General features: G+C 41.0%; 1 protein-coding gene and 2 long non-coding RNA genes across 8 annotated transcripts in view; 1 reads left to right on the plus strand and 2 right to left on the minus strand.

Moving 5' to 3' along the window:
* Ten-a (Teneurin-a transmembrane protein) overlaps nt 1–18,285 on the plus strand; it is a 697,656-nt gene that overhangs the window by 494,419 nt on the left and 184,952 nt on the right. The gene's annotated exons all lie outside the window — the stretch shown is intronic.
* LOC139988776 (uncharacterized) lies at nt 188–8,862 on the minus strand. The gene is made up of 3 exons (XR_011800210.1): nt 8,574–8,862; nt 1,613–1,809; nt 188–1,204 (listed from the first exon to the last, which is right to left on the minus strand). It is a non-coding gene; the product is annotated as an uncharacterized lncRNA (long non-coding RNA).
* Nucleotides 10,318–14,581, minus strand: LOC139988780 (uncharacterized). The gene is made up of 3 exons (XR_011800212.1): nt 14,257–14,581; nt 10,769–10,866; nt 10,318–10,583 (listed from the first exon to the last, which is right to left on the minus strand). It is a non-coding gene; the product is annotated as an uncharacterized lncRNA (long non-coding RNA).

Consider the following 18,285-nt stretch of genomic DNA (forward strand, 5'->3'; position numbering starts at 1 on the left):
GAAATAACCCCTGCTTCATTACCGGTGGATATAGGGGTTAGGAAGAAAAATTCTAGCGAAAATTGACTTCGTAAACGGCAGGCCGAATTAAAATTCGACCGCTACTATCGCACAATGCCGTCGAAATTTTCACCGATACACAAATCCCGGCAACCCTCGCTGCGGGATTTTTTTTTTCTTTTTTTTTTTTTTTTTTTTCGTTCGGTGAATTTATGCGCTAATTGTGAAATGTCCATCGATAGTGGAATTATTTCGGATAGGGTAGGCTTTTACTGAAAACGATTTTTTTCGTAATGTGTAAAAGGGGGAACCGGTCTGACCATTGATAGAATTTTTGTATGAATTAATTGAAGTTATTGTTTAAAATAAAAGATGGAAATGACTCGACTGATGTAACAATTGCTGAATGGTTGGTAATTGTTAGAATTAGAAATCGTATTTTCGATAACTTTAACGTGTCTCGTTTTTCAAATGTCGGCTAAAATATTTTACTTTTGATTTGTTAGAGGAGATATACTTTCTTAAATTCGCTTTGTTTCAACAACTTGCGTTATAACGATGAAAATGCACGAATTATATTACAAAGTAAAAAATATCAGATCGTATTTTTTGAAGCGTTGCTGCTTCAAAATCACAGTTTCCCACGTATAATAACTCGTGTCACGCTTTGATCTTTCTCTGAGCCTGTATATCGCTCTGTATTACGTTTGAGCATAAATTCAAAAGCTTATGCGTCAATGCAACGCACTACTACGATTATATTACTTGTTTCTCTCAGCTTTTAGTTCTCGCGATAATAAACTGAATAATGCTTTTTAAAATGGCGGTCCTTGCACAGCACAAGTAAATTAAATATGACGTAGTACAACCGTGCGTGACACGGAGCTCTTGGTATAAAAATTCATCGGTTGGTCATACTTGATTTTTAAACAAATATTCCAACGATAATAATCCGGAGAAATCTATGTAAAAATTCTTATTTCATTCGAGACGCTTATATTTGGCTGCTTAGTTCCAAGAAAAATAGTAGAAGTAAAATCTTCAGCCCTGTGAAATCTCTTCGCAGATTACATTTACCAAATTCCATCTTCGTCATAATGTTCTCTTAATTTTTCCCATATCCATCAAAACACCGAAACAACTTGTCAGTGTGCAGGTAATATCTCTGAGAAATCAACTCGCTGACCCAACACATTTACGCAGCCTGCAGCGAAACAACACACAAAAGAACGTCAACATCGTGGACGAAGCGATCGTCGAGGTCGCGTAACTCCATCACGAAAAATAACTTAATTTCCAAACAATGTCGTTTGCCGGCGCGGGGACAAGGCAGCGTGGGCACAGGCACCGGCACCGGCACCGGTCACTCCGTGAGCAAAAATTTGACGAAGCTTTTAGCTGGTGATTCGATTAGCCGACGCTTTGCAGTGCATTATACACGCCGCTGTGTGTGGCCCTGTCATTTTCACCAACTACCGACAGGCTCTAAGAGCGTGCACGCCGAAAAGAGACGAGACGACGAACAGAAGAGCGATAGAACGTGGCCGTAGCACAGTGGCAGGAGGTTGCGAGAGGCCGGTGTCTGGTTCGCTTTTACTTTTTAAACTCTTACCGCTCATGCAAACTCGCTAGATAGCGAGACCTCTTGCTACGTGTCATCTATGACAGCGGACAAAAACAACGATTTTCGGCTAACGAGTCCAGCGACCCACTCGTACGAGACGAAGGGACAGATAAAGAGAAAGACCAGACTCTCCTGGTTCCTCTGTACATCCACCGCCGCGCCACTGAAATGTTTTCTTGCTCGGTCTGAAAAAAAAAAAAAAAAAGAAAAAAAAACAACGCTTATCTAATCCGTGTGCTATTTTGTGAGAAGCAAGGATGGATGGGATATCTCTGGGTAATTTAAAGAACCCTGTGTCCATTGGAAGGGGTAGTTCACGATAGTGTCCTTCTGTAGAAGGACAGTGGTTTCAAGTAAGTAATCTCTGTATTATCGTTACGTTTTTAGGTTAGGTGAGTGGCTCTGGACTCTGACTTTTATGGGATAGATAAGATACTTGGAAGAGGAATAGGTTGCTGGCTAGAAAGATGGTAAAGAATCATGGAATCTGAGGATAAATATATTATTTATCGATTATCGACAAATAGGCTAGAATTATGTGTCAATAGTAGAGCTGATGCTTTCATTAGGAATCTCTGATCGACGTTCAAATATTGCCGATATATAAACGTGAGAGGTCCTGAAAGGATGGAATATTCAAGTTGCGCGAAAGATGGAGAAAGGTTCTTCTTTTTTTTTTTTTTTTTTTTTTTTTTCTAGCTTTATTGCTAAATAACATTCGGATGGCTACCCCCAGCGGGATACCATCTTCGAGTTTGTCTATTTTATTTCTTTAGTGAGATCAGTGCGGTGTTTTCTCTTTAGTCTTCTAGACACGCACAGTTTTTTTTTTTTTTTTTTTTCTATTTGGAAGTAGTTTACAATCAATTCATTGAGAATTAAAAGTAAATTATTCTGACGTGGTACTATAACGTTTTTTCTTTTTTTATTTGGAAGAGTTTACAATCAATTCTCATTGAGAATTATAAGTAAACTTTCCGAACGACACAATATTAGATAAATTTGTTCTCCTTTAACGTGGTTCGATGAAATTTAATGAGTAGTATTGTCCCGTCGAATTATAGCATTTTATATGTGCCAGTAAATATAATAAAATTAGTACGAACAGTAATTAATTAAAAACACAGAGAAACGGTCACTGAAAACGACATATCCGTGAAATCCATCCATCAAATCTTCTTCGAAACGGTTGCCCAATAAAATATAATTACAAAAATCGCGAACACCGTGCCACGTCGACGCATTTCGCGCAATTAACGTTTCTCTCGCGTTCGATTACAGCCACGCACGTAAATAAGCGCGAGTAAACGAGATTTTCACCCGTTCTTGCTTCGTGTACGTCAACGTAACATGCGATCCACATTGTAAAGACTTGTTTCGTGACAAATATGCCGGATCGATTTGTTCGTTCATGATTCTTCGATTAATAATTAGTAATAATTTTCTTGATAACCTCGTCTCGCGTCGATCAACGTGATTTATTTCCATCTAGAATTTTCCATTCGGCGCACCATAATGCGACCGTGTGGATACGCTCGACACAAATTCAAGAAACATCAGCCGAAATATAGAGAAAGCGATTTTCGCGCGACGATTTCTCCGCAATGTTATTTTTGATGGTCACGCGATTCGACTGACTGTCGCGCGTCTTCGCGTATATACGAAAAATAGTGCACGAGAACGCGTCACGAGAGGCGTTTCTTCTCTTTAAAGTAAAGGTTGATTTTTATACGTCAAGAAATATAGTATTTCCGAGGCGCACTGTGAAATACACGTTGAAACGAATTTGGTGGGATATATTTACGTACGTGGTAAATCGATCCGTGTGGCCACTTTGACTGCACGTTAATAACGACACTGCAAATATTTGATAGTAACTGTCGTTAACATTCGTTCACTTGCAACTGAAAGTTCTAGCCGACCGCATAAGAAATCCATGCCGCACCCCGCTGTCGCGCATCGATCCTTTAAAAAAGAAAAAATTACGTTGGTGAAACACGACAAAAGGAGCCTATCCCCACCGTATCTGCCGCTGCAACGCCAAGTATTCATTCCACTTTTTTTTCCTCCTTGCCCACAACAATATTCCCAGCCGCCACGCGTGTTAAGGACGCACGTGATTCGCAACTGTATAGAAAGGCACTCGTGAACACGGCCGAATAACAACGGGCAGAGAGACTCCTTGTCAGAGCCGGGCGAAGGGCGAAGAACAGAAGGGAAGAAAGAATAAAAAGAAATACACGAGAGAAACGGAAGGGAAACAGAAAGGAACGAATACGCCATTAAAAAAATGGAAAAGAAAAAAACAAGAAAGGAAAGAAAGCACTCGTAGAAAACGAGGTTGTTACAAAGAGGCACCGTGATTCCCAAATGCTCTAATAGGTGGGCCACTCGAGCAGACCCATGGAAAACAGCGGCCCAAAACAAATTCAGGCCGCAACAAATTCTCGGATGCGCCACGGGGCGCCTCGAACGCACATGCCTCGCAGATGCACACGCACCCCCTGTTTCGACGGATGTACCAAAGAGGCTGGAAATTGGTCCCCCTGATGCCGATATTTCACGTGTGTATCACGTATTGTGTTACGCTTCTGTCAGCGCTTCCTAAGGCCTCCTTTTATTTAGGGACACAGAGATGCGCTCAATCTGTGTCTATGTATGTGTCTTTCAGTGGTCATGCACGTATGCACGTGTATGTGTATGTGTATGTGTGTGTGTGTGGTAGAATGTATCGATTTGATGCGCTCGGTAACGAGCCAGTTTTTGATGCACCAGTCTTCACGAGTTCTGTGATTTTGACCGAGCCATCGAGCTTGGCTGTTTGTGATCTATGGAACGACGAGACAGACTGAATGCGGGTTTATTGTTTCATTAGAGCCGTAGTGTGGATCGGTATGTGGAGTGGATCCTGTGTGCCTTTTGAGAGGGGTGACTAGGGATTGATGAAGTTTTTACAGATGTTCGAGTTAGGGAGCGGTCGTATTTATATTGTCATTGGGATTGCGAATGCTTATGCAAATTCATATTTTTGTGAATACGATTAATGTAGTGGAACCTAGCCAGTGATTTATTTTATCCACTAGTGGGCCATTTTGTCTAAGGAAGGCGTAATTATAATCGTATTTATAATATAGAATATTGAATCATAGAAAAAATGAAGATCGCAACGTTACATCGCTTCCCGAATTTATTTCGTTGCTAAAAAAAATTGACGCAACTCGTAGAAACGGCGTCTCTAGGTACGCGATCAACATCATTCGACTACCTTTTTCCCAATTCCCTTTTGCAATTTCTGTTTCTTTATTTCCTTCCAATTTTTCTTCAATTTCGCTGCGAATTTTCCGAACGATCCACCGCTTTGTGAAACGTCAACAGGTTTTTATCGAAAGTAACGTTTTCGTTTAACGAAAATACGCGTATAACGCGGCAAAGGGGCGAACAACGAAGGAAAATGAAGATTCGGTGGGCGCGGAAGTCGTGAACGAAACTCGCACGATCGCTTGCGGATGACGTTGCCGCCGTTCGTTTTCCAATTATCGTCGCGAAATGAATTACGCCCGAGACGAGGACGGCTGATTAAACGGTGGAAGCGCGCGAGTTTCGGATTTAAATCGAGTACGGTTGCATTGATTGAAATAATTGTTTAATTACACGGCTGCTTCCGGTAATGACGACGCTTTAAATCGAATAGTTGCTCCAACTTCTCATCGTGTGTCTATGTGCCTGTATCCGCGCGAACTTTTCTGCTTTAAATTTGTTTTTCCTGTCGAAAAGTTATTTAATTCGTAATATATCGGGTAAATTCTCAATCATAAATGAAACTCCAAATATGATTGCTATGATACGATAGCTACTACACCAATAACTTAACATAAACTTTTCTTTTTTATTTGGAAATAATTTCTACAATCAATTCTCATTGAGAATTATAAGTAAATTATTCTGACGTGGTACTGTAACGTGAATAATAAATGATTATCGTATGTTTGGTTCTAGCTGAATCTAATGTTTAAATCTAGAGGGTAATGTCAGCATAAATTAAATCAATCAACGCCAATAACAAAAAGCCTTAGAAACAAACCACAGAATGGAATTATTACCACTCGTGATCGATTATTCGAATTATAAGAACAAGAACAATATTGTTGCGTGATCTTTGAAGAGTGAACGCGGCTCGAGCAAACATGAGAAGAACGCGGCGTGTTTTCAAGCAACGACAGAAGCAATGTCGGATCAATTGAATAGAGCTTAACGCCGAAATTAAACGGAGCTTAGTGGCGGACAATGGCCGGCAATCGTTTTCGTTACAATTACTTATTCGATCGTTTCGAGCATTGTGCACGCGAGGCCGCTGCGTCAGCGCGTTTTGTGCGTCTGACAGCTGCGATGAATGACGCTATTACCGGTAAGTGGCGAGCATTATTTACGCAGAAGCAATGGCAACATGTGCGCCGTGTCGATTGCTCTTTAACGCGTTAAGCCGAATAATAAACGCTGCTCGGACGGTACTTGAGACTCGTTACTTCTTTCTTGCTGTGACAACTGGTTTTAAAACTATTTTGCTCACTTCAAACGCGTCCGACCGATAGAACGTTGGCGGTTTCATATTTTCTACGACGATTTCCAATTTTCTACGTTTCATGGCTTGTATAAAAGTTCTTTGTACGGCGATTTTTTCCCACTTCGGGTCAGTGAACAAAGTGGATTTATGCCATTACGCTTTTATAAGATTTGCCAAACTAACGATACCCGCTGAAGCCACATTTGTAAAAAGTATTCAAATACAACGTTATTTTATAACCTACCAGCTGGCTGCTGAAGCGAGCAAAACTCTCATAGAGAGAAAACTGAAAAGAAAACACCCCACTGACCTCGCTAAAGAAATAAAATAATCAAACTCGAAGATGGTATCCCGCTGGGGGTAGCCATCCACGTGCTATTTAGCAATTAAGTTAGAAAAATTTACCAAATGTCCAGCTGAACAAATTGTAAAGTACAAATTAAATAAAAAAAAATTTCTTATAACCTACGGTAGAAACGCGCGGCAAGAGTAGCGCAAATTTATTTAAACAATTATTAACATTTCCAATATTTCTATCTCTAATCGAATGAGTCATAATTTTGTTTTACCATGGAGAATCCCCCTAGCCAGAAATGAAATATACAACCCTAAGCGGTATCTCTACGCCCCTAAGACACCAAATGTTTCTGTCAGTCGATGATTTAATTCGCGATTTGGATGTATCTTAGCTCGTCCTGTAGCAAAATTCCCGCCCTATACTAAAAGCGTTGAAACAGCGATGAAAAACGAAAGAACTAGATATCCTAATCAGTGGATCTCAACGTAGAACAATTTTATTCGCGGGTCGAACCGGACCCGTCCAATTATACACGGGCAAAGCCCTCTCCATTGGTGTTTCGTTTACCCGGACGAGCGGATTCAACCGGTGGTCCTCTGGCAGGAATTCCGCGTCAATTATTAACCGTTGTCTGCGAGGCGCAATTAAAAATTATCGATAGCGGGCCAGGAGCGCGCAGCTTTGTCAACAACGTTGATGAATTCAACGGAAACGTGTACTGACCCCCACGGGTAAACACAAAGAGTCACGCAATGAAAGCGCGGAAATTCCGACACGGTAAAACTACCATCAGAGAGACGGAAATGTTGGAACGTTGAAAAAGTGAGACAGAGAGAGGGCGCAAGTAGAAGAGAAACGAGGAAGGAAAAGAGAGACGGGGATAATTACTCGCAGTGTCTTCTCATTTGCATTCTATTCCAGACGGCTGGGCGAAATCTCAGTTACACTTTTGTGCGATGGTAAAGCAAGGTTATTATTTAAATAACTCTTTGCTTTCAAAAGGCAAACGGAGGGAAGCTCTTCTCGACTTGCTTGTTATATACGACCGGCTGGCACTCCCCTCCGTTTGGCGTGTTTGCGATTGCGATACAACGGCGTAACGGAGAAACGGAGATATCTCGAACCAACGCTAAGACTCTCAGTCGCTTGAAATCCTATACTCGGATCTTCCGTTACTGCGTCTCTTTAAATTCCAAACTATTTTTCGATACTGCCTTTCGATTATTCCTCGTTGGGATAGAATTTCAGGTTGCTTCGATGTTCCACGAGCAAAATCTTGTTCGCTTATCGCAGAAAGAAATCGTACACGCTTAGCTGCGACTAGCTAATGCAACTTTTCTATCAGACACTGTTTACAATTTGAAGAATTCTCAGAATTAACTTAAGTGTCACACCAACCGTTTATACGATGTATTAGGTTGTCCGAGAAGTGTTTTTCTTTTACAGACACGTCTTTAACAACGACGCGTCTTTATACAAACGTGAAACCTGATCTGTCGAACGTTGTAATCTTTATTTTGATAGAACAAAATGGATTATTCATAATTCGATAAAATAATATAAAACGGAAATGTTATGCATTCATTATTTCCTTATAAAAAGGAAGAAACTTTTCTGACGACGTAATATAAACCGACCTACCCCACGACCATCAAAATCAAACAACGAAACGCATCATATCCTGCCAATTACACCGACGAAGGAGCCGAGCGAATAATTAAAAGTATCATCAATCGAAATTCCCCGGTCGTAGATCCGGCCCACAAACAGAATGCGCTCGAAGCAGCCCACTCGAAGAAACCAACCCTCTCCCTAGTTATTCTTCTCCGATCCTGTTCTTGCGTGTATGCAGCACGCAAAAGCTCTCTCTTCTCGCGCTGGCAAAGGGGCAGAAAGAAAAAAAAAACCGTGTCTCTACAATAAGTGGTACGCGACGGCACTTTTGATCGTCGCTGGCAGCTCGCGCGGAGCAACATGTTTAACGCGAGTGCACCCGCGATGCACATGGCTGAGCGGACGTTGGGATTGGGTAAGTGCGTTGCATGAGGGACGAGGGGTTTGGGGGGAGTGGTGCAACAGCAGCCTTTTACCCTCTTCGACCTGCTGCAACCGCCGAGTGCTTGGCCGTGTGTTGCCCGTGAAATTGCTTGCACTTTCTCTCTTCGTCCTCTTGGCGTGCACACGCGCGTAAACACACCCTCGAACGCGACCCCTCGGCCAACTCGCGTCTTCCGTCTAAAATAAACTGACCGTGCAGAGATTTTCACGTGCAGCCGAGCTCCAATTGGGAAACGTCTGCGTGAAAGGGGAAGGAATAAAAAAAAATGAAGCGAGTCGGGCCAGCTAAAGTCGACCGTGGAGGATACAAGGTGGGCCAAAAGTCACTCTCTGATTTCTTTGGGATATGGAATTTTTATAAATGTAAACCGGAGCGCAAATTTTTAATAGTTTTCCAACTAAGCCTAGACAATTATGGTAATACGAGTATTGATAGAGGGATGATTATACCTGAAGAAATAAGTAGCAAATTTGATACGAAATTTTATCGACTGAAGCTTTGGTTTTAAAGGAAATTGACTATGAGAATTCGTGTGATAGCTGTACGATCGAATAACACTCGCTACGATATAATTTCTTTTTTTTTATTATTATTATTTACTTCGTATTTTACAATTTGTCCAGCTGGACATTTGCTAAATTTTTCTAGCTTAATTGCTAAATAACACGCGGATGGCTACCCCCAGCGGGATACCATCTCGATAGAATTGGCTTCATAGAACTTTTGTATAATTTGTCACACAATCCATCGATATATTCCTTAACAAATTTTTTAAAAATACGTCAATAATTAACCGTATTTTCCAACTATTGAAATCTGATAAATACGAATAAAGATTGCAAGCTGTATTGAACAGCGTAGTAAGTGTGAATCGAAAAAAAAAGAGAAACATGGACACTTTTCGACAGAACTAATAGTATTGCTAGTGGAAGGTCTTGGTTTCTTGGCGATTCTACGGCAGTCGAGTCGACGTCCATTCACCTTCGCCACCGGGCGTGTATCGACTGTCGAGCGAAGCTTTTATTTCTGGAGTTTGAAGAGTGTTGGCCCTCGTTCGATTTGCGAGCGTTCGCCACGTTTATTTTTGTTGCTACCGTTGTTTGCTCTGCCGGCGTTCCGCTTTTTCTGAAACCATCCACGACGTGATTTATTGGGTTTCGCTTGGATCTTTGGATTTCAGAGCCGGGATAGTGCGATGGATTCGTCGAGCTGTTTTTTCTTTTTCTGTTTTGTTTTGTTTTACGACGTATGGATTGTTTATTTGTTTTGAAAAGTTTGTTTTTTGTTGATTGATAAGTGGTGTTCGGAAGGGAAGCGTTAGTTTTAGCTGCAATTATTGATCGTTTATTGGTGTTGGGTGAAAACTCATTAGATTTATTTCTGTTTGTTACGTGTTTTTTTTCTACTTGAAAATTACTTTAACTATATTAAAAATTCGATGTTTCCTAATTATTAAATCGCAGTCCGTTATTGATTAACAATTTAGACGCACGTAAAAGTTGCTTCGTCGAATGCTTGACCAGACATCGACTTGTCTTACGATCCAATGAAACGCTTCAAGAGTGATCAAGTTAAGAATTGACGCAAATATATTTAACCATGTTGTTTGAACCTAATCGTTTCACGCGATTTCCTGTGTAACTCGATAAATCTATTTTTGAAATAGAAAAATAATTTAGATCCTGGAATTTTACTAACGCGTCACTATCACGAAGCTTAATTATTTGTTCGTCAGAGCAGTGGCGCGCTAATTGAGCGTGATGCGGCGGGTGCTATGACGTCGAGTTAACGAATCTCCATCAACGAGATCTTTCTTTTTTTCCTTAGCTTCGCATTTAAGAATCGATTCCAGGAAACGACAGGAATAATGCAGGGAAAATTAGCGAGTCCATTCAATTAACATGTTCTCTGGCTGCTTTAGGTTATAACGAGTAATGAACTGCTAATGAAGCAGAACACTCCTTTTTTTGTTACCAAAGAAACTCACTTTACATGCAGATATCATCGAAGAACCGTGGTAATACAAGCCTTGAACATAAATCTAAAAAAAGTCCCTTATTATTCACTTGCATAGGCAAGAACGTGGAATAATAGTTCTATAAATAACATTTTATTATAGCCTGCAGTCACTTTCTTTGAAAAGTCAACGACTTCGAGCTCGATTGGTCTCCGTTCGTGTGGCGACCACATCGATCGGCAACCTTTCCTCTTTACATACAAACTCACCCTTAATGCACGATTCGCGTGTCATCTGCCGACTTGTACAAATTACTCGCTTCGATCGGTCCCAGCGATTAACGTGTAAAAATTTTTCCGACCAACACCTGCGAAAAGAAACGGGCGCAAGAGAAACACGTATTAAAAATCCGACAAATTAGCGACAGCGATATTAAGGCCAGGCGTAAATAATGAGATGTTCCATTTACCGAGATCCTTTCGTATCGTGTGAAATATGTATCACGATCAGAGGAATGTAATTAAAAAATGTTACCATTTGATATCTTTTTAATTTCAAGATTATCCAGGAACTGACTTCTCAATCTTTGGGTGACGAAGTATATTTTCTAGGGCATCGCCAAGATGATTTTTCTTTTTTTTTTTTTATCGAAGATTGGTAGAATTTGACGCAACTGTATTTCATTAAAAATATTCGTTTAATCGAAGGAAGATGGCAGGTTATATTTGTAACTATTACAAAAGAGGATGTGTCGATTTAAAAAAGATTCGAAATAATCATCTAGTTATATAGAGAAGAATATAGCCAATATTTCTCTCGGTTTATTCCATTTAAATTTGTCTGAACTTTTATTGGAAATTCAAGCTACAGAACATTTGTATACGATTGTTCTCGGTTTAATTAATTTCAAGGGAAATCGACTCGAATGCGAACAAATGATATTAATTACAGAAGCACGCAGTCCAAAATTACTACGAAAAAGATACCAACGACTATACGGAAACGACAGTTTATCATTGATTATTCTTTCGTTAATTACCCGTTCGATTCCAAACGTTCTGAAGTGATATCTAAAGGGGTGGGAAAATTGGGGAAGGGGGTGTCGGTAGATCGTTGCAAGCCGTTTTACGATCGAATTTGCATTTGCCTGGTGACGCGTAAGCGTTGCCGCGCTTTGATTACAGAGCTTCACTTTGCCGGCAGAAACGGAGCCTTATAAGATTAATATGTACAATTTGCATGTTAATTAGTACTTTCGTTGACCCAGAATTTTAAAACGTCCCCACACTCCGCTCTAATGTCTTTTCCGATATGAATTTCCCGTCTGTGAAAAATATTCGCACTCCCGCTGTGAGATGTAAAGGAAGTATACTGCAAATTAAAGTTCCGTAATTTCGTTCGAGTCTCTATCTTCTCTCACTTTTTATGTTCCTGTCTATGTACTGGTCATGAATACACATACATAGGCCGTTCAACGTATTTTTTATTTCTCAACGTGTAAATAGATTGTCAATAGCTTTTTAAAAATACCTTTCTCTCTTATAGCAAAGTGAAAGCAACGTTCAATTTCTTAAATAGAATCGCACGATTTTTCCGTGTATCGATAAATTATAATAATAATTTGTTAGTATCTCTCGATGGAATTCGGTTGGCTCGTTAGCCTAAATGACAAAACCGTTTCAGCCGTTCTATTCGATGCTCGTTGAGGTAATATATTGCATATATTGTTTCTCGGACCAGTTTTATTCATAGGCGAGCTCACACAGCTGTGTAATTTGAATTTATGCAAATGCACGGCTGAATTATGTAACGAATTTGAACCGTACTACGCGAACACGCTTCCACGTTTACGGATTCCATAAAACGTTTCCTTCTTGTTGCGAAAGTAAAAGCGATGTTTCGCGCTGCTGTTTCGCCGCTTTTTGATATCTCTGATAGCCCCGCAAAAAACCTCATACGTGCTCGATGCAGTATACTTTGACGAAACGAAGATAAAATCAAGTTTTTGCTTCAACGACTGACCTATATCTCCTTCCAAGTTTCGCTACTTTTTACCTGGTTTTTATAACGATTAGTTCATTATCTCGAATTACCCAGCTCTGCTAATTGCTTCAAGCATTCCGAAAGCCGACATTTCTTCCAAGATAGTCTGCAGGAATTTAATTTCCCCAAATCCTCCACCTTTATTACACAGATCTCGTTTAAGCACGAAATAATAGTAAATGAAACGATTTTCTAATTATTCAAAGATGCACCGGTAAATAACGCGATTGTTTGTTTTGCCGAGGGCTTTCCGCCTGGGGAGGAAAAAGCCGAGCAGCAGCGCAACGACGGCAAAGACGTTCGCGAGCGGAAGGATGCGTACGTGCAAACGTTATGATTACACTGGCTTCCTCGTGACGCGCAATAAACGTTGAGAAAAACGAAATTTAATGTAATTAAAAATGTTTTTAACGCGACGTCGTCCGCGTAAAATAGAGGAAAGAGAGAAAAGAAGGAAACGAAGTGGTGGCGGGAAGGGAGGGGTGGTGGGGCCCTAGTGGTTAGAGAGAAAAAGAGAATTAGAGTGGTGCGCTGACTGCGAAAGATGGGAGAAATAGGGGCGCAAAAAAGCTATGACATAGTGCGCAATTATGAAAATGAGTTTGGATGAGGCACGGCCACGGAGAGAACAAAGCTTTGAGAGATAACATTGACCAAAGTTACGAGGTTTTGCTTCTCCATTATTCAAACGAGAACCAGTCGAGCACGGTCTCGCTGTATCTGTCGCGTTTCTTGAAAAAATACACGCATGCGTGGACGCTTACAAACCGCGGCGATCCCGCGTCCTAGTAACTCGCCTTCATTACGACGTACCGGTGACCACGCACGAGTGTCTCGCTAGAGAGAATCTCATAAATAGAATCAGCGAAAGGTGAGCTTTTTCAAAACACTCCGGTGGCGGTAATGCGTTTCGAGGAAGAATCGTTTGGCAAAGAGCGAACGTAACAGTGAAAATCGGGCTCCTGTGTTTTTCAATGCTTTTCCATCTTGTGATGATGTGCACGTCACGAATTTCGTGCGTACACGTGGTTGTTAGGAATATTTACGGTTGATCACGAGGTTAAACACAGTTTGATCTTTAGCTATCGAGTGACTTTTTTATCGTAGCAAATGTGTCGTACCATACTAAATCAATTATAAATAAAATACGGATAAAAAGAAGACAGATGTACTGGCTAACTGGTCTAATTGCTCTAAACTTAGCATAGAAAATAAACTGAAAATCTACGAAACGATAATAAAACCAATTTCAACGTATGGAATACCACTATGGGGGACAGCAGCAATGAGCCACATGAATAAACTAGAGTCGCTACAATCGAAGGTACTGAGAACGATAGTCAACGCCCCATGGTACGTCAGAAACGAGGATATACGCAAAGACTTGAAAATACCAACGGTCAAAGAAGAAATCGGCAGGTACGCAGAAAAATACAAAGAAAGAACGCCAACACATGCAAACTAGCTGACTGCTGAAGCGAGCAAAACTCTCATAGAAAGAATATTAAAAAGAAAACACCCACTCACTGAAGAGATAAAATAGTCAAACTCGAAGATGGTATCCCGCTGGGGGTAGCCATCCACCTGTTATTTAGCAATTAAACTAGAAAAATTTACCAAATGTCTAGCTGGACAAATTGTAAAGTACAAATTAAATAATAAAAAAAAATGTGTTGTACCAGGGTGCGGTTGAAGTTACCAATTATAATCTTACGTTTCATTAAGATCGTAGAATATAGTGTGAATTCGTTAAAAAATTCATTCCGTACATAACGTAATTTATCGAAACACAAGTAATGTCTTGAATAAAAAACCATTGGAAACCCATGAAATACGAAACGCAGACAACGCGTCAATTGTTTAATATATCGGGTATACGTATACGTATTTCCAATAACTCGAATGCTGCATAATCTTTAGTTTCATATTTTGTCGCACCGATGGGAATTATTTCAGAAAATTCGATCAGCGTCATTGAATAACGAGGCTAGTTAATTTGACGTTGGCGGATACGCGAACAAATAAACTAGGTTTCTAACCCTATTCGACGCCGGCGTACGACTGCAATCCATTCCGAGGAGCGCAGTGATTTTTAATCGAGTTTCGTGACATCAAAGTGCTGCTGTCATCATGTTCTCTCTCTCTCTCTCACTTTTCTCTCTCCTTCGTCCTGTCTTCCCATCTTTTTCGCCTGGCCACGTCCGTCTCGTTTTCATGCTGTGCTCGTAGCGTCGTTCGTCAGCTCGTTCGTAGCTGGAAATTAATCGTCGCTTCTGAAAATAAGAGGCGAGTCGAAAAACCCCGAGAGCGGCGGCCACCGTCAAAGAAACTCGACACTGTTCACTATTTATGAACCGTCCGCGCTTAGCGAATGCGAACGCGCACACCACTAGTCAAACCTAATTCGAGGTGAAAGACGAAGAGTCCCGACGACGGAGAGATTGAAGAGCCGGAATAATGGCCCGACCGTGGACTGGCGACAAATTCTTCACGCCACGTGAACAAAAATATTGAAACAAGCCGTGGCTTCTGGATACACGGGATACACACGAGACAAGATACGGGCAAGAATAAGCTCTGCAATGTCTTTAAAAGAAGGTTTGCTTGGAATTTCGTGCGATGTTTGCTGATGTTTCTGCTTCGGATTTAGTCAACATACATATCTTCTCGATTAATTAGATGTTTCTCTCCTTTTTTTTTTTTTTTTTTGTTAAACAAGTCGAAGCGTCTCTGAATTTTAAGGTTTAAACGTGCGAAGTGTGTTCGTCATTGACGTGTCTTCAAGCGGAATAATAGAAGAAAATGAAATAAAATATGTTTATTACCGTAATACTGTAGACAACCGAAGCCACAGATTTGTCGACATTAAGAAGAATTTCGGGCAGAAAGTTCTATGACAAAAATTTCACTCGTATCGTAATTCAAGTACGCTGAGAGTGGTTTATTAGATACGTTTTTCTGAATGCGAGGTTATAGCGTTGAGAGAAATTTGGCCCATCCCTGACAGGACCTTACTTTATTTCTTTCCACAAGGGGCCATGTGCAGCGGGCCCCTTTGCTGTAGCGCCGCGCGTATCATAAATTTGCACCAAGTCTCAAGAAGTGTTTCCCGAATTGTAGCCTCGCCAAGAGGCTTTCTCAACACCGAGGATTGTCTTCGCTCGCGTTCGCCAACCAACGATCTCCGCTCTGGAACATTAATCATTGTTCTATCGACGTTTTTATACATTTCATCTAACATAGCCTTAATTTCAACTCCGTTTCTGTTGATATGACGTTTATCACAAACGTTCCGATATCGTCAACGTAGAATAGAACACAAGGAAAGAACGGCAACATATCCAAACCAGCTGGCTGCTGAAGCAAGCAAAACTCTCATAGAAAGAAGATTAAAAAGGAAACACCCCATTGATCTCACTAAAAAAATAAACTAGCCAAACTCGAAGATGGTATTCCGCTGGGGGTATTCCACGTGTTATTTAGCAATTACGTTAGAAAAATTTCCCAAATGTCCGACTGGACAAATTGTAAAGTACAAATTAAATAATAAAAAAAAAATGTGTTGTTCCTGGTGCAGTTGAAGTTATCAACTATAATCTTACGTTTCACTAAGATCGTAGAAAATAGTGGAAACGTGAATTCGTTGAAAAATTCATTCCGTACATGACGCAAAAAAAAACAAAACATTCACTCACTAAGGAAATAAAATAGTCAAACTCGAAGATTGTATCCCGCTGGGGGTAGCCATCCACGTGTTATTTAGCAATTAAGTTAGAAAAATTTGCCAAATGTCCGGCTGGACAAATTGTAAAGTACAAATTAAATAATAAAAAAAAAAGAAAACAAAAATGTAGAATAGAAAGCGAAAGAGATAGATCGCAAGATTAATTGTAATAACATCGTTGGAAACCTATGTATTCTTACATAACGTGTTCCATGTACAGGTAAGATTCGCGCAGCGATAAAGCCAGTCGTCGCGGCGGACATTTTAATTCGCGTCGGTATGACGAAGAGCCGTCGTAAATCCGGCTGGCGGGCGAAAAATTCGCGGGATGATATCGCGAGAGCCGCGTGTCTTCGACGCATACGACGGTGGCAACGATAGAATTACCCCCGCGTCCATGAAATTTTATTGCCATCGATATTTCACGGGGCTCGCGGTCCGCTCCGCTGTAACGGGCGATACGCGCGGCGTGCGCGCTGCGCCGCGTACAGCCGCCATTGTGGCCGGCACGCAATCAGTAAAGTGCCATACGCCGCTATTGAAACTGCTACTAATGAAAATTCCCCGGGGGGACGCGAATAAAACTGACTGGTATTCAGGTATTCCAATAATTAATGAAATAAAAACTGGCCGCGCGTCATTTCGCGACGTGGTTTCCGGAATGAATTCTATCGGCGTGATATAAAATAATAAAATAGAAAAAAAGACAGAAGAAAAAAGAATTGTAGACAGGAAGAAGAAGAGGGAGAGGAAGTGGTGTAAAACAACTAATGCAACAAATTTAAAGAGGATCTCGGATGAGCAAACGCGTGAACAATTCTTCATTAGCATCTGGCAAATTGCTAGGTACTGGATATCAGTTAGGTAGAAACGAACGTGAATTTTAGAGAAACAGAAACAAAACACGAACAGGATTTCCATTTCTGAAGATCGTGCGCTCGCTATTCCTTCGTATTTACTGTTTTTTCCAGCAGCTGGTCCTCCTGCACTCGATAGTGACTCCAAATCCGTTCCTCGAATGTTTCAGCCATGTGTTCTACGTGAAAGCTGCAAGCCATAAAACGATTGTAAATTTTACGAAAGTCCAATAATGTCACACTGCCGTTCTTCTTAGAACTTCTAATAGAAACGCGTCATACCTGCACATACATACCTGCATATACATTTCTTACATCTTACATCCAGAAGTATTTATACCTGTATTTGCAAATGTTGGGAGGACGCTTATGTAAAAACCAAGCGATAAATATACGAGACACGTACATATGAAGCAAATAAATTCGGCAAAAGTCCACGGTATAGACATTAGTTATCGTTCGTCATTGAAGAAACCTAATCCAATAACAAGTTGACTAAATCCTAGTCTTGATTTCAATCACGGTTCTCGAGTCGTCGGTCGCGAATCGAGACAAATCAGACTATCCCTAGATGCGACGTTCGTTTTTTTTTTTTTTTTTTTTTTCGTCCCCCTGTTTCCACGGGAAAAAGCGAAAAAGAAAAAGAAAAAAAAAAGAAAAGGTAGGAAATAACAAAATTACAGAGTCGCTTCGTCAGAAGCAGGCTCCGTTAAATCAACCGGTCCTCTCTTCCTCTGTCCGTGGCTCTCGTTTCACCGACACCCTCTCATCGTCTCTTGCATTTCACAGCGAGGTCCTTCCCCGCTTTCCTTCCAGTCAGCCTGTAATCTAGGAATCTATGATTCAACGACACTCGTGCGCCCCCAGCATCTGCTCCCTGATGGACGCACTTCAAACTGTCCCGCTCACAAAGCGAGCTCTGTTCTTAGGAAATAATGTTTTCGCCGGCGTGTCCGTCGTCGTCGTTGTCGTCGTTCTTCTCCTACCTCCTCTTCGTCTACCTCTTCCTTCCCTCTCCACCGCTCTCTTCTCTCATTCTTGTGCAACCGCTTAATACCTTGCAGATGCGAGATAGCGCTCGACAGACAGGAACAGAGTTGAAGGGAGCCGGACAACGTTTTGTTCGTGGTCTAACAGGTGCCTGGTAATTCGACGTATGTAT

The sequence above is a fragment of the Bombus fervidus genome, chromosome 1 (assembly GCF_041682495.2).
Source record: "Bombus fervidus isolate BK054 chromosome 1, iyBomFerv1, whole genome shotgun sequence".
Lineage (NCBI taxonomy): Eukaryota > Metazoa > Arthropoda > Insecta > Hymenoptera > Apidae > Bombus > Bombus fervidus.